A 27,999-nucleotide genomic window follows, 5' to 3' on the forward strand; every position below is an offset into this window, starting at 1 on the left:
AAAAATAGATCTACTTTTTGAAACTATACCGTATAAAACTATACTATGAAACCATACTATATTGTACAAAGCAGAAAATCTCAACCAAAAACTAACCGTGTACCTTTCATCAGATAGTTGTGTTATAGGTTTTTCATTGACATTGATTTTATGGATCATAAATATGAACTCAATGTTGTATTTTAAATTGCATTGCTGTAACTAATTTTGTTATAATTGAACAACACTCCATTTCTTATTCCTCCTTCTAATCTATTATTTAAACTGTAATTTTCTCTTCTAGAACATAAAGTATGTGACCATGTTTAACTAGAATTATTTTTAACCTTCGAGACTGCCAAAAGTCTCATATCTGTAAAACATTCAGGCAAAGTTTGATTTTAGATTTCCAATTATCAGGCTTCAGATTCAATTCAAACGAGAAGTTTCAAGTGGAAAAGATTGAGTACAATCTAGTTTCATTTTCAGCCGATTCTAAACCAAAATTCTTGAGAATTGGGTTCTATTACATGAATGAGTATGAGAATGGAATAAAAAAAAATTTAATCTCAACACGCTTTACAACAATATATCCGATTGTTTGAGTCACTTTTACAATAAAATGTTGTAGTCTACTGTCTTTCTGAATGCAGGTTACAATCTGCTATCGCATACTTATTATGTTTGAATATCTTCTCATCATCTAAAATCTGATAAGTTCTATCCAAAAACTGGACTAAATATATATAATTTGAATGCTGCGACTCCTTATTTCCTATCCAATATGAATAGATAACTGAATCGCTCTGTGCTTGTTCTCGAAATTCTTTCAATCTGGAGATTTTCAATGTAATTAACTTATCAGAGTTCCATTTTGTATTAAACTTTTAAAAGTTTTGTAATTATGGTTCAGAATTGACCTTATCACGCACTTATTTTTTGAATACAATTTGTACTGATTAGCGAGTTGATGAGTTTATTTCAGTAGTATAACTTCAGATCTCTATCGAGTATACTAAAATATTTTTAATATATAATATTGTGGTTATGACCGAGTAGCTTCTAATTTTTCAAATTCTTGGACTCTCCATGGAATTTTTATACATTTTATAATAATTAATCCAAATTGAAGATTCTTCTCCAGGGAAATTAATTACCGTACCTAAGAAATTAAACTATCAAAGTTTTTGTCCTTCAAGCTTATCACTCACTAGTTTCTAAAACTTTTCCTAAGACTTACAAATCAACAATAAAAAACACAATGCATATTATTCCAATAAATAACGTAACAAACACAAGGAAATAACCATAAAACTAAAATGTTCATTCATAATAGTGACTGGTGGATGGAGGTTAGATTTTGTACAAATGGAAAAGAGAGATTCTAAGGATTCTAGAAGTTAGTCTGCCTTGTTGGTCACTTGAGTGCCGTTCTTGGTGGCGATTTTTGTCGCTTCTTTTTCGGCGGCTTTCTGCTGTTTCGGTTTCATGATGTAGGTTTTGATGTAGAAGTTCATGAACAGGCAGAAGAAGACGAACACGTTGACCATCCAGAGCACGTTGTAGGCTGGGAGACCTCGCAGTCGTTCACGAACAAGTAGCCCAGGAAGCCGATTACGATCACGAACTGTGTCTGGAAATTGAGAGAAACATTTTTTACTGAATTGTAAATACTCCAATAGATCTTTGAATTGTCTGTGTACAATCGATTGAGAAACGGTTTTTTAAGTTTGTCATGTAAAAATGTAGATTAACCCTTCGCGCTCTCTAGGCCAGTGTTACTGGACATAGCCGATTCACTTGTAAGATCGAATTTGTTTAGTGTCTGCACTTCCACTCAGCTCTCCTGTCTAGTTCTGCTGGACAAGGCAGCATCTCCATCTCCCATTCATCATAAGATCCACTCATGATGCCTCTACAGCTCGGATTTAATTTTGCAAACAAGTCCTATCATAGCTGAAAAGACAGTATTTGATTTTTGAAGTTTTTAGAGGCCTCATTCCATGTTCTAATATTTTTCCCAATAACAGTCAAGTCATATGTTTTCTTTCTTCTTGTGTTCGTGAATAATTCCAAAATTAATACATTATTATCCTCAGAGTTACTGTCACTGTCTTCAGTAGTATACTCTTCATCACTATCACTGTCTGATAATTCAAACTCTGATTTTTTCTTGCAAGACACTCCTTAGTACTTGAGGATTTAATTGTTGGACAGCCATAACGAAAATTAAAGTTAAAAAATAGGAAAAACCTATAAAAACAAACCATCACTCCAGTTCATCCAGCTTCTAGGATAGCAATATCTATTACTAGATAGTGAGGAATCAACGCATTATACCCACAATGCTTACTTATAATAGTTCCATATCTCACCGACAGACTGCAGCTCTGTACAGACATAGACGATAGAGAATATAATAGATAGAAAAATATAAAACTACGTAATTGTCCAGCAGTACTGGACATGCGAGTTGAGGTGTCGATTGTAATGCAGTAAATTACGAGTGGATTGGGAAAATGGTGCTGTCCAGTGTGACGGGACAGAAGAGCTGTTGGGTCACATTCATGTTAAAATTAAAGAGCGCAAAGGGTTAACGAATGTTTGAGCTCAATCGATTCAAATAATTGGTTTGCGATTAATAATGAATTCACAAATTGTCGCTGTTTAATCGTTCATAAAATATATTTCCCATAGATTGTTTTCCATGATGTAATCAAGCCAAATAATATTAAAAGTCGTATGCGTGTAATCGATCGGAAAAACATGTTCTCAATAGTTTGTCATTAGCCAAAAAAGTCGTTAAATTATTACGAGAATGCAGTTATACAATAACAAGGAGTACGTGGTGTCTAGAAGAGAACACTAACGTGCGTACAGACTCTCGCTCTGCTCCGCAATCGAAAGTCACTCGAGCAGATCGATTGATGATCGACCGGAGAGCAAGAGTGGAACGCGAGAAGAGCTAACATCTCCCCTAACGTTCATGATCGGAGCGATTGCGGAGCGAGTGCGGAGCGTGCGTGGAGCGAGTGCAGAGCGTGCGTGGAGCGTGTTGAGGCGCGTATATCTGTACGCACCTCTAGGTTTTGGGTAAATGAATAGGTAAATGCAAATATAGTAATAGTCAATCGAGATTTTTGTGATCGATTGCATGCAGTTACACATTAAATTAAAAACTTTAAAGTTTTTAAAAAGCAAGGGGTACTACAAGACTTTTATATTGTTTTAATCAACATTAAATTTAGTATGTGAATGTCATCTCTTGGGTATCATTCCAAATTCCTTCTCAAAGAATGTTTTAATTAGGTCTCCAGCTTATCAGTAGCAAGAATAGTATCCATCATGTGGAAAGTAGAGCATTAGTACCAAATATTAGTTGGACAATATTCACTTGATCCAATATCTTTGATTCCGAAATTATTGAATAATAATTTCTTAATTCGATATTGAATGATAGATGATATGAATAGAAAGATTTGATTTTCCTTTCATGAATTTCGAATAAATTAAGGGAACTATTCTCTGATTACAACCAATATTATGTTCTCACCAATTGTATCCTGGTGATGTATCGTTTCCACCACAGGTATTTCTGCACCTCAGGTCCCAAACCAGCCAGGAAGTAGTAAGTGTACATGACTACGTGAACTCCTGAGTTGAGCACTCCTGGTACGATACCTTGTTCGGCTGAAAAAAAAGTAATTAGGTAAATTATTGATCCTATCTTCCCCTTTTCAGTTGTTTGGAATGTATAATTTCTACATTCCCATCAACCATTCCCATTTTTCTAGCAGCTCTTCGACTGTAAATGAGATACACAACCAAACGATAATAATTATGTGCAAAACAATTTCGGAGATTTCTGTAAAAATAAGAAGAAATCTACACATAGTATATAGAGACAGTTGACATATAGAATAGGTGACAGCATAGAATAGAGTACTATTTTATGCATAGAGAATAGAAATATAAATAAAAATTAAAATCTCAGTACCCTTTTCTTTAATTACTTTATCACAACATGTTTCAACATTGATGCCATTTTCAATTTCTATTTATATCTATATTACAAGCAGCCCTATACAGAAAAGAGACTATAGAGAATAGAATATTATTTTTCCCACAGTTACCTTGAAAAGTGATGATTCCTGCACTGATTACAGAACGCAAAGATTCACTTTTCCGCTCTAGTGCGGGAAAAATCTTTTCTGCACTCCAGATTTGCAACATGGCAACACAAAATAGTTGGTGGGTTAAATGGAGGATTAGTGCACGAAAACAAAAATTAAGTTGGTAACAATGATTGTGGTTAGATTTAGATGAGAATCATTTCAATGGCTACCCTACATTTATGATAAAATCCCAATCTAGAAATCCAAAACAAGAATAATGTTCATCTAAATCATAATTAAATAATCATCATTTACGAATTCTCATCATTTAATAATAAATAATAGTTCTTTTCTATTGATAATAATTATTATTATTTCAACTGCAAGAAATGAGAAAAGTAGCAAATATATATTATAAAATTCGAATTTTGTGGTTAAATGATTACCGTTCGATATTCATATAAATAGAAATAATAAAAAACATAAATATTCACTGGTGTCTATGTTATTTTTATAAATAGTTCTCAGTTTACATTGAGCATTTTTCTCGGTAATTTGAGCAAAAGTCTAAATTTCTGAATCGTGTTTCAGTAATTTTTAGCTGGATGAAACAAACTTAGGTACGATTCTTCCCGCTAGGTCGCGCGCTTGTCGGTTCAGCCATCTTGTTTTGTTCAGCCATTTTGCAGCTCGGTTCAGCCAACAAGCTGCTGGCGTGTATGTTGAATGTGAATTTTCTGTTCCATCTGTATTTTTTCTGATTCTTGAATGAATAGAAATGAGAATTTTGGCTGAGAATTTTCAACTTCAATTGGATTATTAATTTTTAAATGAATTAAGATTGTTATTAATAACAGCATCACACACACAAACATTTGATGGATTTCAGCCATCATTTTACCCATAATTATTCATTTTTCATATTCAATGGTAGCTGTAGGAAAAGTTTAATGTGAAATACGTGAGCAAAGTTCCTCTGCTGCACTCAAGAAGCCATTTCGCCCTCGCCTACGGCTCGGGCGTAAACGTTTCTTTCAGTGCAGCAAACTGTCACTTTGCGCACTAGTTGCACAAATAACTATTTCCTACAGTTACGTTGGAAAGTGGCCATTGCTGCACTGATTACAGAATGCAAAGAATCACTTTTCCGCTCTAGTGCGGGAAAAATTTTTCTGCACTCCAGATTTGCAACATGGCAACGCAAAATACTTAGTAGGTTATATGGAGCAACAGTGCAGCAAAATCAAAATGAAGTTGGTAACAGTGACTGGGCTGCTATAGTGAGCAGAGGTGCAACGAAGCACAACGAGCAAATTATTAAGTAGATATTATAACCAAGGACAACATTTTTATTCAATTTGACAACAAATTAAGGTTTTTATCAATAATAAAATTACACAGAAAAACATTTGATGGATTTCAGGCAATTTTACCCATAATTACCCACTTCTCATATTCAATGGTAACTGTAGGAAAAACTTAATGTGAAATACGTGCGCAAAGTTCCTCTGCTGCACTCAAGAAACCATTCCGCCCTCGCCTACGGCTCGGGCGTAAACGTTTCTTTCGGTGCAGCAAACTGTCACTTTGCGCACTAGTTGCACAAATAACTATTATTTTCTATTCTATTCTCTAAGAATAGAGTATAGTTTTCTTTTCCATTTCAGTTTCTAAGAATATAATACTATTTTCTCTCCCTTTCCATTCTCTATTATTTTCTCTCTGTGCTAGATTCATTCAAAAAAAAAAATAAGAGGAGAATATTAGCTATTAGGAGTGGGAAAAACATTGGAGGGAGACATTATTAGATTATACGGTACCAAAAATATTAATTTCCGTACAAATATAGAAGCTCTTGTAATCTTGAAGAGATGTATCCAAAACAAGCTCTAATGATATGCATTATTCAAGGTTCAAAAAAAGTTCTTCCTCATCACTTGCCATATTTTCCTTATCCAGCGAGAAAAGAACAGCTACTTCTGAATCATCATTAATCGTTAATTGGAAAAAAATTCCATTGAATGTATTTCAAGCACAACTCAGTTATTAACGTTATGAATTATTGAAAATTATTTTCGGTTTAGTAACCTATAATTTAGAAATGTGTACATTTGTTTTTAATTGAATTGAATGAAGTGAATGGAAGTGCATTGAGACAATTTTCGTTTGATTTTTCCTTGTTTTGGTGCTTTGTAATCTGAATTGATAATGTGTTGGTTATTATTTGTAATTTGTTGGTTGTTATTGGTTTAACTTAGGCTTATTGTCAAATATGTCAATGAACAATGTATTTCAAATAAGATTGGATTGAATAAAGGTGAAAAGAATCAAATTCCCAAGGCGTTTCCCTATATTTCAATTGAAAAGTTTGTTTCCTTGCTTGATGAATGAAAATAATTGGATTTTTACTTTCCTTGCCCTACTACCATAGGTAAGGAAAGTATTGCTTTCCAAAAAAAATTAAGGTACCCCGATTTCAAGTTTTCTATACGTTTCAAGGTCCCCTGAGTCCAAAAACATGATTTTTGGGTATTGGTCTGTGTGTGTGTATGTGTGTGTGTGTGTGTGTGTGTGTGTGTGTGTGTGTGTGTGTGTGTGTATGTGTGTATGTCTGTGAACACGATAACTCCATTCCTAATTAACCGATCGACTTGAAATTTCAAACTTAAGGTCCTTATACCATGAGGACCCGACAATAAGAAATTCAATAAAATTCAATTCAAGATGGCGGAAAAAATGGTGGATAATTACTAAAAAACCATGTTTTTCACGATTTTCTCGAAAATGGCTCTAACGATTTTCTTCAAATTCATATCATGGATAGCTATTTATAAGCCCTATCAACTGGCATAAGTCTCATTTCAGGGAAAATTTCAGGAGCTCCGTAATATTCTTGAGAAAAATGGCGGAAAATGACTAAAAAACCATGTTTTTCACGGTTTTCTCGAAAACGGCTCCAACGATTCTCTTCAAATTTATACCATGGATAGCCATTCATAAGCCCTATCAACTGGCATGAGTCTCATTTCTGGAAAAATTCCAGGAGCTCCGTAATATTTTTGAGAAAAATGGCGGATAATGACTAAAAAGCCATGTTTTTCACGGTTTTCTCGAAAACGGCTCTAACGATTTTCTTCAAATTTTTACCATGAATAGCTATTTATAAGCCCTATCAACTGACATGAGTCTCATTTCTGAGAAAATTGCAGGAGCTCCGTAATATTCTTGAGAAAAATGACAGTTACTAAAAAACCATGTTTTTTACGATTTTCTCAAAAACGGCTCTAACGATTTTTTTCAAATCCATACCTTGTATAGTTATTTATTAGCTCTATCAACTGCAATGAGTCTTTTTCCTGGGGTACTAATGGGGGGTCCACCCAATCCTTGAGAAATGGACTTTGTAACCTCCTTCTCGTGCATGAGATAGGTAGGTACACGGTTTTTACTTTTTCTTCTTCCATATACCGTGGGTACGGTAGGTAGAGCAGTTTATAAAAAGAACACAGTCATAGTCAAGATATTTCATCTGTAGAACAGCTGTTTTGACGAATTTCAAAAAAAAAACATCTAATTTCACAATTTACATAAAGGAAAAAGTACTCTGAAAACAATTGTATATACACATATACAGTAGTCTGATCGTAGTTGCAAATATGTTGCCGTCAATCGTCATTTTGTTATTCCCCTAAATTATTCTCGTTTGATAATGAGGCTTATAGTTCAATGAGCAAGGAAAGTTGTGTGAGTGCACCACCCCAGATTTTTCCTCAACTTATTGAATGAATAAGTAGGTTCATAGTTGAACATTGTAACAGTAAATCAATTTAATTTTTGTTTTTCATCAAATACCAGAATAACCAGCATGCAGCACGAAAAATCACTTATTTGTAAAATTCTCACTTTGGAAGAACCACGGTTTTTAACAAAACTTCCTAATATTCAAATGGTTTTTATATGTTCAAAGTATGAACCATATAAACTCAATCGGGGATAGTCCATTCACCCTTCTACTGGTTTCTTCATTCATTCACTTACTCACTTCTTTCATTCATACTACTTCTCACTCCATTCATTCACCTACGTACTAATTTATTGGTGAATGATAGGAAGAGGACAACAGGTTCACCAGAGTGGCTGTTATCACTCACTCACAGTCTTTTATCCACACACTTTTTGTCTTTTAGGGCCGTTTGCACAGTGTAAGTTTAAGCTAAAGCTTAAACCAATTCTGGATTTTTTTGGTTTAAACTAAAATTCCGTTTGCGCAGTATCAGTTAAAACTCTGTATTGAGTTTAAACTCTGGGAAAGTTTAAACCTCCAAAACAGGAGGTTCAAACCACATAATTTGGATTAACCCTAGACATCTGTAAAATTTGAAAGGGAAACAGCTAATAGTAAATTATTTTTCTAAGTTTGTTTTGAATGCTTCTGTAGACGATAATAATTATTTATGTTATAGTGGATCATTATTGATAGACGTTTTTAATGCGATTGATAGAGATGACTGCGAAGAAATTTTGGAACTGAGAAAAATTGGGCAAAAAACGAATCATTTAAATTTCTGGGATGATAGAAATGTTTTTACGGTTTTGCTTGAGTAAAGCAAGTGCCAATTCAGTATTTGATTAAATAAGCCACTTGATAGGAAATAAGACAATTTTTATCAGTGATTTTTGATTAGAAAACATGTTTTTAATAACACTTAACTGAGATATTTTGCTTTCGAGAGATTTCTAATAAACGAGGAAGACCGTAGAAGATTTAAGTAGATTTTCATAACAGAATAAGGGTTTCTATCTCACATTCTAGATTACATTTTTTGGTGCCAACTAAATATGAGTTTGTTTCTAATAGTAATATAGCATTTCATCATTTTTTGAAGAATTTCTTGATCGCTTTTCACTTTTATTACCGTACAGCTTACAGCTCTGTGCATTTTGAACCAGGAAATAGTAGCTACATGAACTCAATTGACTGATGGTTTTTGAACAAATAGCAAATTTCCTGTAAAAATCACCCTTCCTGATATTATAAACGATGACATTCTATTACCAACTTTACGCTAAACTAGTTTAACTTAAACTGGATTAGTAAATGCACTGAAAAACCGATTCAAGTTAAAACTTTCAGATTAACTTAAACTTGATTAACTTAATCGAGTTTACCAATCTATACTGTGCAAACGGCCCTTTGTGGACAAAGATTTAAAAGTATTTAAATATTGATTACCTCTGATGTACTTGATGCAAAACCATGTGGCGAGGACCATTCCGGTGTGGTGGTACAAATGAAGGAAAGTGATGTGCGAGTACTTCTTACGGGCTACCATGAAAATCTGCAAAAAATCTTAAATTAGAGACTGGAAGACCACGATTATCTATCACTATATTAGAGATTATTCGGCATTCTTCATCAAGTGAGGATTAAATTTTAATATTCGTCTCTTGCATGAAAATCTTCCTCTCGGATGGGAGCAGGTAATCCCACTTTGAAGTAGGCTCTTATTTCTTGAGACTTAACTCTGAGACAGAGAGCTATGTAGCTCGTAGGTTTCTTTTTCTTGCTATTTTTCCTATCTCAGGGATTTCTTCTTCTAATTTCAATTTTTTAGCCCACATTTTTGTCATAAGAGTTTATAGCTTCAAATGGCGCTTCAGCAGTTTGATTGAACTTTAATTTAACCAGGCCAAGACCACACAAAGAAATCTTTAAACGTTCTTATTTATTTATAGCCCCAAAAGTATACAATGAAATTCCAATTAGCATAAGGCAGCAAAAAAATCCGAGAAGTTTCAAGTTTTTTCTGAAGAATTGGTTATTGGAAAAGCAGGATGTTGAAGTGTGGTTTAGAGATCTCAGATAAAAACTTAATAATATTGCAATAGAAATATAGTTACAGGTCATTTAAAGAAATCTATTCAATGTGTGAAATATTCAAATCTAAGCTTAGTAGGTATTTGTTTCTGTTTGTGATGTAAATAGATATTATTATTCAAGGTAAAACAACCAAGTTGGAGAGTGTAGATATAAGTGATTAAGTGCCCTAAGATTGCTCTAGAATAGATAGATGGCAAGGGATACGTTAAGTTGAATTTTTCACCTTATGATGAATGGATATAAGTGGAAGAGTAATTATATTGTTTGTTTTCAAATAGAGAAGACAAGTTTTGTTGATTCTAGTACCTAACAGTTTTCTCCGCGACAGGGATGTAGTAATTATTATTCATAGGTTTATAATTTTTCTAAATGACTAAAACTATTTGCTGGTAACTCCCATAAAGGAATCCTCGGGAGTACCTAATTTCTCTGATAAGGAAGCAATAAATTGTATGATTATTTTGTTATATAATTTCATTGAAAATTGGAATGTTTCTTCATACTGTTATGTTATATGTTTTCATTTGAAATTGTAATTGTGATTTTTCCTTTTTACGTGAAATAAATTATTATTATTATTACTTAGTATATTCGCTAGGATTAATTCCCATTGAGAATTAATTGTTTATTTCAATTACTACAATATTGGTTTAGTGGTAGAGTGGACATCACTGTCCAAACTTCACCAAGTCAACAATAATGTAAAGTAATTCTATTCTATTTATATAGGAAAACGTGCATATTCGATAACTTACAATATTGATTATAAGCTTCATGCAATAGTATGAGAGTTCACATTCTGTGATTCTTATTATGGCTAGTCTCTGTATAAAATAATATAGTCAACGGTGAAGGTGAACTGCTAGATAAAAAAATGATAAAAAAACAAGTCGCCTCAACTTTTCTGGTGCAACTTATCATCAAATCGATTACTTTGAATAGGTATTAATTTGTTTTGAGGAAGCGATTATTACATTTTTCCACATCCTCATGCTGATAATTCTAAATCAAAACTCCATAAATTCATCTTGCTCAATTATTATCTGAGATTTCAAGTTCAATAATTTTACTGTAATCTTATCACTTTTCCTTATTTCAGATATGAAGGGGAATAAATTGACTTCGTGGAGAAAATTCGGACAATTCCATCAGGAAATGATCTGGGAATTGTTCTTAGATTACCAGAATTTAATAATTTGATAATTTCTATTTCCATTAAGATGTGTACAAAAGAACAAAAAACAATATTATATGAAATAATATTAATTACACTGTATGAATAGTTAAGTGATACAAAATTCTGTATATAGCTAATGTCGTGAAAAAAAAACCAAAATATCACTTCTACACACACAATCATCTGAAAGGAAATAATTATGTACTCCCGAGGCAAAGGCCTATATGGGAGTCCCAGCATAAAGAAATAAACCAGAAACACACTTTTAATTTGTATATGAACAAAAAGATAATAATAAACTGAGGTAACTTATGTATTATTTACATTAAAATATTAAATGTTTGATTCAATTTGCTTTTTTGTGGTAACGGTGCTTGGTCGGGCTACAACTAATTTTGTGTTTTCAATATTATTCAGATTGATTCTAATTTATTGGAAAATAGTTTTTACAAGTAGTTGATTTGCTAAATGATATCGTCGGAGGTTAATGATTATTGTGACATTGATCCAATATCTCAAAACTGCGCTTCTAGTCTAAAAACTCTGACAAAATCAGACCTATGAACGAAACAATAAATTATCGCCGGGTAATATTCTCAAGCTGGATTGGAAGGTTGCAACGCTTAAGGTTACGTACACTACTGATTACATTGTTCATTGAAAGCGCTCATTGTCTTGATACGGTGTGAAAATCGAAAGTGACAATACGATTAAGTAGGTAACGTTACACATTTGAATAATTCAATTCCCACAATTATAAACTACAAATGCTACATTTATGCGGTAGACTTTGAACGACACATATGAAATTGCTGATCGGTTTTAGCAATCTAAATGTAATGGTTGTTAGGACTTGTTTGACGATATCATTGGAGGATTACAAATCTGTGTCAAATTAAAATTGATAGTCTTTTATTCTCTTAATTCATGCCAAAGAGCAAAGCCAGATAATCTTTTCTTGTATCATATTACGTCCTCATAAATATGACCTTGTGATATCAGCATTTGAATCTAAGTTTCATAAAAAATACATTGCTGTCTGTTTTGCTTAGCTCAAATAAAATTAAACATTGCTTAGCTCAACAATTACAACTTTGAATAAAAAAAAAACAAAAACGTTTATCTCTTAACTTATATCTGGAATTGATACAATTTGAATCTGATGAATATTGGATGATATTTCTAATTGTCTATATGCGAGAGGCTCCATCTTTTATCAGAAAATGAAATATATAATAATATAAATTCAAACTTCCAACCATTTTTTCCATAATCAGAAGATTTCTGTAATTAAAATATATCTGTTACCTGGAGTTCCACACTTCTCAAAAATCGATGAATAGGCCTACATTTGAATCGTTTCTCAATATTAATTTTCCATATATCATACAAACAGGCCATGCTATTAATAAATCAAATGGAGGCCGATAATTATTTATACATGTTGCATTATAAACAATGTGTACCGTGTTGGAGGCAGGGGCAATGCACGGATATTAGCGGTGGATAGTTTTGTGCGACTCTGGGGAATTACTGTGATTACGGCCATTTGTGGTTGCAGCGGAGCTTCGATATTCAGAAGGCATTGGCCAGGTCGACGAGGATCGAAGTGGCAGTGGCGTATTGTTGCCTCTATAAAGTTGGCGGACCAGCGACCCACAGAGACCAGGGGTTTGGCCGGTCTGTGGTTGAGCATTCACGTGTATTTATGGCTTTATTTGTTTGGTTGCTGGACCGAATTAAAAACGGTTCCGTTCACGTCCGGAGGTGCATTGAAAACATCCACTGCAACTACATCAGGCTTAATGCGTCGATTTCAACTACTTAGTTGCTGATTTCAATGGAGTTATTTGTCAATTTCAAGTTATTGGGTTGATTTGGTCGCTGTTGCTGTTGGGCTGATTTTGTGGCACCTCTGTGTTGATTTGGAGTTATTTGCTTAATTTCGATAGGGTTATTTGTTGATTTGTTGAAGTTGGTTAGTTGCTGTTGAGTAGAGTTCCACAGGTTAGCTCGGGTATAGACTAGCTCTGGATAGTGGTTATGTAATTTTCAGTTTACTCCATGTTATTACATTACCTACTATGAATGTATTGTTTCTGTATTGATGCACACCATGAAGCAATCAATCAATCATTTTTATTCAGTAAAAAGCATTACAAAATTGGTCCCGCTAAACCTAGAAGATTTCACAGTAGGTGTCTACAAATAATCAAATACATAAATAGAATGAATGCTAACTTTAACAATGAACTAAGGAAAAAATTTTCATGACACTGGGAGTTTAGGAATTAAGGAAGGAGTATGAGGTATTAGAAGAACTAAGGATGATTGATTAATAGGGTATAGGGTTGATGCAAATTGGAGAACTCAAAAACCTCAAATCATAAAACCAAATTAAATTAAAAATAAAATAAACTTGATACTCTATAGTGAGTAAGCATCAAAAGATATTAATCTCATCCAGAATTAAGGATAATACTAAACAAAAAATACAATAAGTGATCGGAAGTCTGCAATTGATTGAATAGAAAAGCCTAATTTGTGAATCATGTTCTAACATGTATACTGACATTAATTGATTGGAACTATAATCTTAATAGAAGAGCGTCGAGTATAGGAGTCATTTTATTGAAATGTTGAGATGTTCACCATTGAAATAATTTTGAGAAAATGGATCATTCAAATACGTTAGTCCCATGCTCATCACTGATAGTTTCAAATAAGTGTCAAATTTATAATTTTTTTGAATCTACGGAACTAATAAATTTTGACTTGCAAATGTATAATATTGTCTCTTAATATTGGGGGAAACTTTGTAGAATGTTCAGAAAAATGCAAAATAGAATATGAATTCCCGTGATCCTAAGAATGAATATCACTTCCTGAGCAATCCACAGATGATGGATTCAGTTATTGAATTACATTAGGCCTGAAATAGCTTGATTTCTAATTAAGTTGGAGATAATTTCATACGTTCATTCAGTGTTTCCCTAACTGTTCTCCTTTTCCTCTCGCTTCTTCCGAGTCTGCGGACAATCTGCGACATGTTCACACACTTTCCTCCCGTCTGTGCCGAGTCTACGGACAATCTGGGACATGTTCAGACACTTATCTCCCGTCTGTGCCGAGTCTGCGGACAATCTGCGACATTTTCACACACTTTCATCCCGTCTGTGCCGAGTCTGTGGACAATATGCGGCATGATCACACACTTTCCTCCCATCTGTGCCGAGTCTGCGAACAGTCTGCGACATTTTCACACACTTTCATCCCGTCTGTGCCGAGTCTGTGGACAATCTGCGGCATGATCACACACTTTCCTCCCGTCTGTGCCGAGTCTACGGACAATCTGGGACATGTTCAGACACTTATCTCCCGTCTGTGCCGAGTCTGCGGACAATCTGCGACATTTTCACACACTTTCATCCCGTCTGTGCCGAGTCTGTGGACAATATGCGGCATGATCACACACTTTCCTCCCGTCTGTGCCGAGTCTGCGGACAATCTGCGGCATGATCACACACTTTCCTCCCATCTGTGCCGAGTCTGCGAACAGTCTGCGACATTTTCACACACTTTCATCCCGTCTGTGCCGAGTCTGTGGACAATCTGCGGCATGATCACACACTTTCCTCCCGTCTGTGCCGAGTCTGCGGACAATCTGCGACATTTTCACACACTTTCATCCCGTCTGTGCCGAGTCTGTGGACAATCTGCGGCATGATCACACACTTTCCTCCCGTCTGTGCCGAGTCTGCGGACAATCTGCGGCATGCTCACACACTTTCCTCCCATCTGTGCCGAGTCTGCGAACAGTCTGCATCACTTCCATACACTTTCCAAGCATCTGTTCAGAGAGTCTGCGTTCAGTATGCGCTTCAAACTATTTGTGTGGGACAGCCTACTGCTTCGTTCAGTTTGTCTATTTCCAAACATTTTCCGATTGATGCATGTTGGGTTTGAATAATTTGACGCGGGTTGAGCGACCTTTCCACTCACCATTTCATTGGTCTGAAACCGGTATAGCGCAACCCTCTTGCAACTGTCAGCATTTCTTATAAATAGCACATATTCTCCCCATTCATTCAATGCTGACAGTATAGAGTTATTTTCTCAGTAGCTAATGATCATGGTACGTTTTCCGAAAATGAGGGGCAGTTCCGAAAATCCTTCAGTTCACGAGGAGAGGTTTTAGGAATAGGGTGCATTTTATAGTGAATTTCACTGAACTCTAGCATTTACAACCGGCAATATGGTGCTTCTAATTGAGAGACTATCATTTACTAGTGAATATAGTGCTTTCAATTAGGACTTGTAAAGAGTAAAGTGTTACCAATATACAGTGAATACCAGTATTTATAACACTAGTTTACTAGTAACTTTAGATCTTTTGAATAAGCTTGCTTTTGAAATAAAATGTGATCAAAGTCACAAATATCCAAGGATATTCTCCGGTTGTTCATCACTAACACCTAATCTGCTATAATGAAGTTGTGTTTCTTTTCTGGCTCAAAATTTTACAAAATTACTCAAAAATTTCCAATTTATAGAGATTTAAGTGAGATATTTTTGCTATTAATCAGTTTTTAAATATCAAAATTCGAAATTTTTAGTTTAGTCATTAGTTTTGGAGTGGAAATTGGACTTTCTGAAGTGAAAGTGAAATTTTAACCTTATTCTTTTTGAAATATTTATTTGTAAAAATTTGGGAGAAGACAGTTTTGGGCTATGCCTGTTGTCTCCTCTCAATCATATTATATTTATCATAATTATGATTTGTAATTGTCAATGAAATGAATAAATAAATAATTAAAGCCCGTCTAGTATTAGTCTGCTACAAATAAAGACTTACATTTTTTATACGATTGAGATATTGAAAAAATAATAATCAAATGAAACTATTCACATTCGTATAAACATTTTGGAAAAGGACAGTTTTTGGCTGAGCCTGTTGGTCCTTCCCCATCCATTCATATTGTATTTATATGAGGGAGGCTTCTTAATATGAAGCTTCCAGTTTGAGTACAGAATGACATTTTCTGATGTGTCAGTGTCTGAATACATACTATTATGCTTTGAATAGAATTCAAATTTTCTATTGGATATAAAGCATTCAGTTTGAGTACAGATTCGCATTCTCTATCAGCTAGATTGGTAATAAATAAGAATATAAATATGAGTACCCTTTTTAAATTATCTCGTCACGACATGTTTCGGCTACTAATGCTATTATCAAGTCTGAATGGTACTCTGATCTATATTCTTATTTATATTAAGAAGTAGCCCTAAAGAGAAAATATAATTAGATTAGTTATTTCTGATTATCGAGGCTACTGTTTTGCTCTTTTATATTCTTATTTATATTAAAAAGTAGCCCTAGAGAAAAAATATAATTAGATTGATTATTTTTAATTATTCAGGCTGTTTTGCTCTTATATTCTCATTTATATTAAAAAGTAGGCCTAGACCCAAAGAATAAATATAATTAGATCGGTTATTTCTGATTATCTAGGTTACTATTCTGCTTCGAATAAGACTTCCATTTCTGAAACTCTCAGTTCGAGTAGAGATTGGCTGGATTTCCAGTGTAGAGTATATTCAATATCTATTATTTTATATCAGATATTAATATGGGTGTTATGCTGCAAATGTATAGTGTGTACTCACCCCCATTCGAAGTGGATTCTTCTTTGGATCTATGGGATGACACGAGTGGTTGTAGATGTAGCTTTGTGCCTGCTTGTCCACAACCAACTAGAAATTGAAATAAAAAAGTTTAGAAGACAATTCAATTCATTTCAATTCAAAAAGTTCTTTATTTCTCATAAAAAACGAAACAATATGATTTACAATCTGCTGTCAGTTGTACTCATACATAAGGATAATATTTTTGTACAATGAAAAACACAAACAAAATAATTGAAATTGAATCAAATAGATAGTGGTCCCCAAAAAATCTTCATCCTAGTATTTTAATCATGATTGAGATTCATAACTTATCAGGGAAGAGTCGTGAACCGACAGTGCTTCAATTCAGGAATGATCTTCACATGGACCTGAGGTCTGTGTGTAAAGAATAGTTCTTTGGCTTGCCAATACGTTTGGAAGATTCCGATGAACGATTCAGATTTCTGTAAGCATTCACGTTAGTAAGGATTGACTTTTTTCAGATAGATAATACAGTAAATGTGTGGGGTATTGATTGATCATTGATAATATTTATACTAGATATTACAAAAGCAACAGTTACAATAATCTGATGGTGATTGTGTTTAATAGCATAATGTCATAGCGTATTGGTACGCAGACTGTTGTCTGGATGACGATGACTGATCCACAAGAAACAGGCGTGGGCCCCAATACATTGACCAATTTGAGATATTGTAATAGTCTCAAGTTGTAAAATAATAATAATAATAATGGGAGGTGAATTTTATGTGAAGAATAAGTAAATAAAAAAATAATTTGATAAAATTATGAAGAATATGAAAAAATAATGTAAAAAATATATTGAAAAAAATATGAAGGAAATATTTTGAAAAAAAATGTAAAAAAATCAATAAATTTATAAACCACTTAAATTTGGAGGATGATCCAGAGGGTGTCCCCAGAACCATGCGCGGGCTCTCATTCATCAGGTTAAAAAAAAAATACAATAATAATTAATCTAAAGAAAATTTACCAAAGCGCGAAAATGTTACGATTAGCTAGATAGATATTAAAAATGAGATGCATAGATATTAAGAATAATAATATCAATGAGATAAGTTTATTCCAAGTTTAAATTATTTGATGTTCAGTTCGGTTACATATATGCCGACATTATTAATCCTTCAGAGTTCTTCAGACAGAATAAGAAAAATATGATTACAGAATGGAGGAAGTAGAGATGAATTATCATCATTGCATTGATTACTATTTACCACAGTAGTTCACACGGATTAGGGAAATTGTGAAGTGTACTGAGTCTGATAGTTGATATCACAGAAAATATACATATTTGATTTATAATAATCCATGCTGTTCAATTTAGTTAGGGGAACGTTCAAGTTTTGAATCAGATACATCTCATCATATTATCAGATACTATTCAGTATCTTTTACTGAATGAGTATCAGTTACTACAGATACTACAGATATCAGTAAAATAAAATAATCATTAAAATCGGTGGGGAAAATATTGAAACAGAATTTCAATAGGGTGAAAAAGAGAGAGAAGGAAATGAGAAGTTCGACAATGAAATAGATCAAGAGAACAGCAATGAGAATGTGATGAGGAATGTATTGCGTGCTATTCACCTATCATTGTTCAATCATCATTTAGTTTTCAATCATCATTGTTCAATCATCTGACATTCATCTCCCAAGAAAAAACACTGTATCAGGCTGATATTGAGAATGATAAATTACAAGTGTCAGAAATAAAGAAGAATGAAAATTGTGATGCAACTCTGTTTGAAGACTAAAATATTGTCATTCAGCACGGGAGAGCAATAACGGTCTCCACGTGCTCAAAAACTCAATAACTGTTGTGCAATAATCTATTCCAAAATAGGGATTATGTAAAGCGATAGCTACTCACCCATAACACAAGAAATCCGTTGTAGATGACTTGGAATATGTTGTAGACCATCATTATTTTTGTGATGTTGTACGGCTCTCGTTTTTCCATGAATTTCGGCCCTATTTTCAATACTATTAACAGGTAGATGCTGGTTATTATTAGAACTGGCCATGGCGTTGATGTGAGTATCCATTGTTCGACCACGTTGTCTGCAAAATAACAAAAATAAACGTTTTAAATAACGTCTCAACAAGACGGGAACAGCGTACAGGTGATATTGTATAACACTCATGTAGAGTCTCATCCCTGTCTATTTTGGCAGGGTGAGTTTTAAGCTGATTCTGTTGGAAATAAATAAAGGACTAGCTTGTACCGAACATTTTCAATTCACAATATTCGATTGGAAAATCATGAAGGATTTGAAACTGATTCAGTAGTGTATGAATGATTATCAATAATTGTGAATTCTCAGTTGAATTAGCGTTCATGTATTATCATTTTCCTATGAATGAAGTGATTTGTCGATTCTCAGTTGGAGTTTGTGGTTATCGTGGGGTCCCATCTGACCGAATCCCAAAAGGTCGAAAATTATACTTTCCCATATGGTCGAATCCCATCTAGCCGATGAGATTCGATGATTTGCGACAAACTACAAAACTTTTCTACCAAATGGGATTCGACCATTTGCGAGGAACAACAAATTTTTCTATCAAGTGGGATTCGACTGTTTGAGAATCGGTCAGATGGAAGAATCAAATCTTTGACCTTTTGTGACAGTTGAGAGTTTCGAATAAATGTGATTATTATTGAAACTTTTCGATCATTTGGGAATCGACAATTTGGGAAAGTACAATTTTCAATTCCACAATTCGACTATTTGAGATCCTTCAATTTCTGATCTTTTGCGACCATAATAGTTATAACTTCGACCAAATGGGAATCGGTCTTTTGGCATGCCACCGTGATTATGATCATTTCCAAATGTATGGACGAATTTCAAACTATTTTTTCAATAAAATACTAGTCTTTTGTAATTCTCATTGATGATTCCAGAAGGATTAGAAATGGATTCAATCGATCAGAGTTTAAAAATTTTATTTATCTGTGTCTCAAATGATGACTAGTAACAGTTATCATTGTGAAACATTACAGTCATATTTGAATGGATACATGATTTTCTGCTAAGGTGCTTATAGGTTGGGAAGGACCTTATAGGTTATTTTTGCCAAAAACAAAATACAAAAAAGCTTTACAAAAAATAAATATAAGTATATGCTACTGCACTTAAACCAAGATACATACATTTATTCAATTAGATATAATAGCGAAATGATATCATTTATATTATAAATAGTAGTTATAGAATGAAGATTTAATTCATGTTCACATGCATAAGTACAGTAGGTGAGGAAAAAACACCGGCAAAAGGAAGATTCCTTGTGCGCCAGTGTGAGTCGTAAATCAGCTCAATCAGGGATGTAATATATAAACTTGAATTTAGCGTATGTTTTCGAAAATATAATTTATAATATATAGGATACAGAAGTATGAACATTGACCTTTGTGGGTGCTATATGATAATGATATCGACATGATCTGAAATCCATCAGGATCCGAACCCATATTTATAAAATCACGAAGAAAATCAACTCATTTTTCAATACAAAATTCCGATTTAAGCCTTGGATAGTTAGAATTTAGTAATAATACAATATGAAATCCAGATTTCATGAGAATCCAATGATCCATTTGAATGCCATCAAATGTAATTAAAATATTGTCTGATTAGTATTAATTCATTTCCGAATTGGCTGTTAATATAGGCCTACTTGCTTCACAAACAGTTTCATCATAATAAGCTATTGTTTTGAATTTCTAAAACTCAGTCGCGGTTTTAGTTATTATTTTATTGATTGAGTCCATTGGATCTCTATATTTCTCTTATGACCAATTCTCACTTGGATGTATCTTGTTCAAATACAGATATCTCAGAAATGCTTATAAAAAATTGTACAGAATACTGGTATTGACTATTTGCTTTGACTAATGATATTTAAAAAGTGTACGTATTTCTTTCTTCACAATACTGATACTGCTACTCAGCAAATATGATACTGCTTTTAACTTACTAATGCCAATGCATCGTGATAAAAATGTATCAATTCGTGATACAGAATAGATAACTTTTGTATCACCCGGTAGTGGCGTGCTCTATTGTCTTCAGAAATTTCATTCAAACTGGGAAACTCTACATGATAACAAGTCCAGTGACAAACTTGAAAATCTCTTACGAAACAGAGCAATTTAATGTTGATAAAAATTTTAGAATCCTCACTCTGACTTATTACTCAACTGAAGAAAGACACTAACTGAACAAATAGGAGTTAATGTTTGTACCCTAAAGCATTAAGTACTGGATAAAATTAGTTTACAGATGCAATGCAACGTAATGGAACTGTATCAATTCGTGATATAGAATGGATAAACTTCTGTATCACCCGGTAGTAGCGTGCTCTATTGTTTTCAGAAAGTTCAATTTAACTGTAAACTTCTTCATGCTAGCAAGTCCAATGTCAAGTACTATAAATACTAGGTAAAACCAAGTACTCATCCTTGGCAGAAGGCTGCTCTATTCTCATCACCAGACTGGGGCGAAAAATATAGGCCATTGTAACACGCAACATGTAATTGACACTTTATAGAGAACTCTTACCAACTAGTAGTTGGCGAAAAAAAATGTTGTTAGCCCAAATAGAACTGTTGATTCATGTTCTCCTTCCGAACAGCCTTGGTTTTTGTGCAATCCGTTCGTGTAAACCGATTCCACTACTTGGACGATTGAAGCAAATGTAACAGAACAGAAGGATGTGCGAGACGGGAGTAATTGGATATTTTCGCTTTTTAAGTTGGCCAACCTTCGCTTGAGGCTGATAAAGGATTGATTAGAGGAATTGTTTTTCATTTGCAATGAGTGTGTCAATGATAATTAGGTTTAGTATCTGTTGATTCATCGAGTATGGAGGTGGATTTTGATGGTGGAAATTCTGATGGAATTTAGTTTTTTGAATTTGTATGGGGACGTTGGATGTGGTTTTGTAGTCTGAGATCTCTGACTTTCTGAATGTAAGAGCTTCTGAGTCAGAAGTCTTTTAATAAACAAAGAAATAAAATCAGTTAAATGAGAAAGACTGATTAATAAATGGAGGCTGATGAAGGATTGATTGGAGGAATTGTTTTTCATTTGCAATGAGTGTGACAATGATAATTAAGTTTAGTATCTGTTGATTCATCGGGTATGGAGATGGATTCCGATGGTAGAATTCGAGAGTTCTGATGGAGTTCAGGTGTATGAATTGGTGTGGAGACATTTGATGTGGTTTTGTAGTCGGAGATCTCTGATTTTCTGAATGTAAGTCTAAAGGTGCGTACAGATATAAGCGCCGCGAACATGAGCAATTCACTTTTAATCAGCTGACTATATCTGTATTTTTACAGAAACGGTAAGATACAGATATAAAAAGCTTTGCATCAGCTGATGAAAAGTGTATTGCTCATGTTCTCGGCGCGTAAATCTGTACGCACCTTAAGACTTAAATTCAGAAATCTTTCAATAAGATTCAGACTCATAAGAGTCAGAGTCAGAGACTTCTGAGTCAGAAGTCTTCTAATAAACAGAGCAAACGAATCAGGAAAATAGAATGGAAATTTTTCTATTCCAATTCAAATTTCTATTTACAATACAAAATGGAAAATACTGATTAATAAATTCGTAAAACCTGAACCTCCCTCAATTCCAAAAAATCTTCCATAAATAGTAATTGATAGTTGAGCTCAGAATATAGTTTTGCCATTGTAGTCAGCATTAACATTCTTGAAAATTATTAAAGCTTGATCTGGACCTCTCATAGTGTAACACTTCTAACTTCATCTCCTCTTTGTAGGTAATCATAAATGAAATGGGTTGGATGAATGTTGTGAACTCTAATAAAACCATGATTAATTCAAGAAATACCATATTATTAAGCTTTTTCGCTAATTCTTATGATTTCTGGGATTAAATCAGAGTTAATAATCCAATCAGAAACTCTCAAAGATTCAATCATTCAATAGTTCAATCATTCACAATTATATATCTTCCAAAAATATTGAGAGTCTCTCTGTAATCATATAGAAGATTTGAATGAATCCACATTTCAGATTTGACAATATACTTACCAGTATGCGTTTTGTTCGGATTTGCTGTATAATTCAGGTCCTTCTCATAATAATGATAATCATAAAGTAATAATTCAGGATGCCTCTTGAATTTAAATATAAGTTTTTAATTGGTATTTGAAAATTCTTCATTAAACAGTTTTTCTATAGATCGAATATTCATTTTTCATTCATTTATTCATTGACAGAATATCTACATCATCAAAATGATAGGGAGAGAAAAAATAAGGTAATCTCGTGCTATTCCTCTCCCAAATTTAGACAGGGCTATACATAGCCCGATATAGGTATAATTAGGCTATAAATAAAATAAAATTATACTTAATTATAATACTAATTATACTTAATCATACTTAGAATAATAAGTCTTTAGTTCTCCGCTTCACAGAGTTTTCAGTCCTTCAATATAATATAATAGTCTCCAATTCCAGTATTGTAATATGCATAGATAAAGCACTCAATCAATCAATTCACTGGTTCTATGACTTGATTCCGAGAATCCCGTATATGTTTTTGTTGGCATTTTGTATTGAATATGTTATCTTAAAAAACAAGTTTCTCATTTTGACATATTGACAACCAAAAAAACTAATCAGCCAATTTCCACAAACCAATCCAAAACAAACAAAACTTCTCCCTTCGTTTCTAATCCACATTTTTATTAATTCATTTATTGAATGTATCAAACAGATAAAATATACCGAAAAAAGAGATACGATAGAAAAATATAGTTTATATTATGAACAATTCTGACGTAAATTAATCGGACCATGCTTCCAGAACAGGCTCGAATGATCTGCAAGAATGCAGTGAAGATGAAGAACTCACTACTGACGTACAGGCTCCTACGTCACGCCTGGGACGCTCATTAAACTGGTAGACCTGACCAGACTGTATTTAAATGAAGTAGAACCTGACTGGTCACTAACTGACGTCAGAGGTTGTAGCAAGATCACCAAATCCCACAAGAATTGCTATCAGATAGTCACTAAGGTCGGCCTAGGATTCAATTCAGTCATCATTGGTTAAATGGGGAGCATTTATGATAATAACTATAATGTAAGAAATGCTGACTGTTGTTTCTTTTCTGTAAAGGGCTATCTGTAATATGAATAGAAATAAAAGTTATCATATAGTTAGTATAAATAGAAATAAAAATTTCAGTACCCTTTCTTGAATCATTATGTTTCAACATTCATGCCTTTTTCAAGTGATCACTTGAAATGACATGAATGCCATTATTCACTGCCAATGCCACGTGAATAACGCCATGACATAACACTGTGATCAAATGATCACTTGAAAATGGCATGAATGTTGAAACATGTTGTGATAAAATAACTCAAAAAAAGCGCACTGAGATTATTATTTGTATTTATGCTAACTTTTATTCATGTTTTATGTTTTAATAGAGGCGAATCACTGGTTTGAGATGACTATCAATCTTACAGTTGATGTTATGTATATAGCCTCCAGTGAATGTTATCAATAGATAATTGTTATAACCTAGGCCTACAATAAAAATGTTGTCAATAGATTCATAGGCTATAGATAATGTAATGAATAAATACAACCCACAGCCTTTAAATTATAGAAAATGTTATCAATCGATATAACATACAATATAACCCTTAACTAATGTTATCAGTAACAATAACACAAAGTGAATGATATATCAATAGATAATAATTCCGAAAACACAATTGAAACTATCTCGTTGTAGTACTGAATGTATCAATAGATATAAATATGATATAGTTCATAATGAATGTTATGAATGAATATAGGTATAAGCTAAAAGTCCACAGCCACTTATATCATTCTATTCATATTGTAGCTAATATATATAGGAAGGTTTACTGGTTTACAGAATATTTAGATAATATATAGATAATATATAGATAATATATAGAACCACTGTGAAGCTGGTTTCGAATTCTAGACCGTCCATAGTAAATAATGCTTTCAATAGATAGGTATACTAATACTGCACAGCAGGTAGTTCCAGTAGTAGACCGTCTACAATGCTAATAGTATATAATATAGTGTTGTAAATAGATATAGTTCAGAAGCGGTATCGTTTTGGCAGTTTGAAGGTCGCCAGGATACCGTTCTGATGGTAACATATCGGTCTGTTAACTTCCTTGAATTCCTATTAATTCTGACTGCTGTTGATTAAAAGCTATATCAAAACGGTAGTCTGTATTGAAAGTTGTAGGTACTTCTGTTGGGCTTTGTTTGTTTTTGAGCAGGATAAATACTCTTATTTCGAATAATATCAACTTAGTATGCTCTCACGACTAACAGTAACTGTGATCTGGTTTGAACACATTTGTGAAATTGAATTGAATTGAATTGAATCGCTGCCTTTATTAAAAACCTAGGAGGGCGAAGCTAGGGCGCAGCCGGCCCTCCCTTACACTTAGCCCTCCATACAATTCTAAGTTACAACTAAAACAACATCATAAACAATGAACTAAAGTTGTCTTGAACAATGAATCTTCTGAAATGTATTCAAGTGAAGATGGATTAATGTGGTATGAATTCTGTAGTATTCATCTATTGATATTTCCAATGTGTTAGTATGCTATTATTGGAATGAGTCTCTGTGTTGTACCAACTACTATTCCATGGAAATATCAACACTTGTTTACTGAACAGCGACGTAATCCGATAGAGAGTCACTCCAGAACAAGAATATTTAGAATTAATTCAACAGAAAAATTCAAGAACTGATAGAAATGGAAGCATATTTTTGGTTGATAATTATTTTAATTCTGATTGACAATCAACTTTTATCAACCAGAGTCATGCACCTATTTCTATCAGGTGTTGAATTTCTGAGTTCTCTTTTTCTGAAGTAACTCTCTGTTAAATTACGACGCTGTTAAGCAAACAAGTGTTGATATAATATCCATAAAATAATAATTGAAACACCACATTGATTCATTCATTACCAATAATAGCATTCAAAACTTAACCTTAGCCTCATATTTCAGTTGAAAATGATTTTTGATAATTGGAGTCGAGTTCATTATAAATAGGAAATGAGAGCTCACTTACTCCTCAAGTACATGGATGCACCCCCCTAATTATTCAGAACAATTCAGTTACTAACTCCAAAATAAAAAGACCCTCCTCCCCCCCCTCTTTCTCTCTCTCTCATGGACACTCCTCAATAAGACGAATGGGGAATGGAAATTACGCATTATAATCATGAGGACTGTGTTTTCAAAGATGATAGGAAAACTCCGCCATCAAGCAGCATGTTATTCAACAGTAGACTATTTCTCGATCAATATTCTTCAAATTCAAGTCAAGTCCAAATTGAATAATTTCTTGAATAAATTCTCGCTTTCCTACCAGATTAAAATGGGAAAAAATAATGTGAAGATAATATTTTGTTGAGTAAAAGTGTAAAAATCTATCGTTTTCAAGAAAAAAATGCAAACTCTTATTTATTATGGAATTTATTTCTCTGAATCTGTATATCATGAAGATTCATCTATCATTTATTATAATAATAAGGTGATTCCAAAGGAGGTTCTAAAACCAATTTTGTCAAAGAAAGAATCACTCCCAAAATAAAAAAAAACTCTTGAACAAACCAATGATTCTCCAAGAAGATATCTGAGTCGAATGCGAATTGTTTACAGGTAGGAAGGAAACAGCAGAATGCTGCTAACCAGTTCAAAAGCGCTTTGAACTCGTTTCTGATCAATTACTTATTAATTGATTCGTTTTGAATTGAAATTATATCCTGCTTTACACGTTTATCTCGAGTAAAGACATAACTGAATACTAAAGTCATGCTAAGCACGATATAGCGCTTGCTTGCAAAAAGTTATGTCTTCGGACAAGTGTTACTCCTCATTTATTCACATTTCAATCAGAAGGATTGTTAAACAATTTTCATTTTTATCCAAACCGTTAATTTAATAGGACTTTGAACATAAACATTAACTCCAAACCTATAAATAAACTTATCCGTTGTTGGTTATCCATCTTGTTCCAATTATTATTATACTATCGTATTATTTTATAAAACTTAAAAGTGAAAAAACATTCACATTCTTTGATGTGGCTTGCCACGAAGTTTCAGTTTTTAAAGTTTTATGAAATACGATAGTAATAAACTTATGCACATTTTTATTCTTTCTTTAATAATTGAACCTGAATATCTAAAATGACCTTATCCAACATGACCGTCATAATTTGACATTTCGAATAATAGATTTCGGAAATAACGATAGATTTACACAAGAGATTCTTGCTTAGCAGGAATATCACTTGCTTTAATTGATTCTATCAAAACTTCTAATCTGGGAATGCACTTTGCTGTCAGTTCCACATTGGTCTCGTATTTCAATTTGATAGAACCTACTTAATAGATTAATATCATTAAATTCTGTCCATTATTTTGATATCAATCAATTCTGTCTATTAAATTTATATTAAATGAAAGTTTCACATTCAACACAAACTAGGATTTCTTATTTACGTCGATTGACGATTCCCCGGTTCATCAACTTCACAAAAGAAAAAGAAAACTAAACTAAGAGAGTTTAATAAATTACGTTTTTGAATGATATTTTCAATAAAAACAGATTATTTTTATAATTAACTATGAAATTATACTTGATGAATCACTCACTCACCATATACGTTATCTACAACATCGACAACAGGAACTGTTTCCAGCGTCATTTTGGAGGTTGTCTAATCTGCAAAATGAAAAACTAATTAAATAAAAGTTCAAATTTATTTCTCAGACCAAGTGAAAACAATTAGTTATATTTCTGCAACCAAACCAATTAGAAGTGATATTTGGAACACATTTGAAGTAATTATTGATTTATATGCTGAATAATATACTAGACATTGGCGATGAACATCTTCCTGTAACTATCCTGGAAGATCTCCTTTAGCTTTTCCAAAACTTCCCAACTTGAATATGGACAACATTTATTATTCACATTGAATGGGAATTTTTCTACCTGTCCTTATTCAGATCGTCTTCAATATTTCATTTCATTTATTTTATAAAGCACTATAATCATCATAA

The 27,999-nt window shown here is 33.3% G+C and overlaps 1 protein-coding gene and 1 pseudogene across 1 annotated transcript in view; both read right to left on the minus strand.

The window, feature by feature from the left end:
• LOC111049693 (hemicentin-1-like) overlaps positions 1-27,999 on the minus strand; it is a 440,149-nt gene that overhangs the window by 187,822 nt on the left and 224,328 nt on the right. The window lies entirely within an intron of this gene.
• LOC120350942 lies at positions 525-27,678 on the minus strand (annotated as a pseudogene).

This window comes from Nilaparvata lugens, chromosome 4 (assembly GCF_014356525.2).
Source record: "Nilaparvata lugens isolate BPH chromosome 4, ASM1435652v1, whole genome shotgun sequence".
NCBI lineage: Eukaryota > Metazoa > Arthropoda > Insecta > Hemiptera > Delphacidae > Nilaparvata > Nilaparvata lugens.